The following is a 639-nucleotide window of genomic DNA, read 5'->3' as shown; positions in this document are numbered from 1 at the left end:
CACACGAGTGCGCGCACGCTATCCGATGGAGCTTGACCAAAACACAACAGTGTTTGCATTCTGCCTTGCAAATTTACCATGGTAACGATAAGTTAGTTTCCACCAAGAAGCCAGTTACTACAGTTAATTATACTATAGTAAAACTTTGTTCACTTGGCTTTAGTCACCACGTTATGAGATGTTTCACAACGAAGTGGAAAGATTCTGAAAGCTTCTTACATTGTTTCACCGTGGTATATTACACAGATTTTGGCGGAAACTTTGTTTACCATGGTAAGTTTCTACCGCTTAAATCCACGGTTTGGTTGTAAAACTACTTATAGACCATAATATGGCATTCCCTGGCTATTCTTGGAATAATGTGTTGGTACTTGGGTTGGTTTATAACACCCAGTCAGCTCAATGACATAACCCTCCCTGGGGGTTATGTGGGGTTTGTCCAAGTTAAGGTCTGCTGTAATAAGACCCTTTGGATGTGTCTCAAAACCTGATGTGCTGCCCATCTAGACAGCATTTTAGAGCATCATAGGCATGTTTAACGTTACTTCTTTATGGGGTCTGAGAAACCCAGAGACCCTTTTTAGCATCTCATAAACATTCTTAATATTAAAATATTGGGTACTGATACTGAATTTTGTG

Source organism: Sinocyclocheilus rhinocerous, unplaced genomic scaffold, assembly GCF_001515625.1.
Source record: "Sinocyclocheilus rhinocerous isolate Xijiao unplaced genomic scaffold, SAMN03320098_v1.1 scaffold4019, whole genome shotgun sequence".
NCBI lineage: Eukaryota > Metazoa > Chordata > Actinopteri > Cypriniformes > Cyprinidae > Sinocyclocheilus > Sinocyclocheilus rhinocerous.
This window is presented reverse-complemented; position numbering follows the sequence as displayed.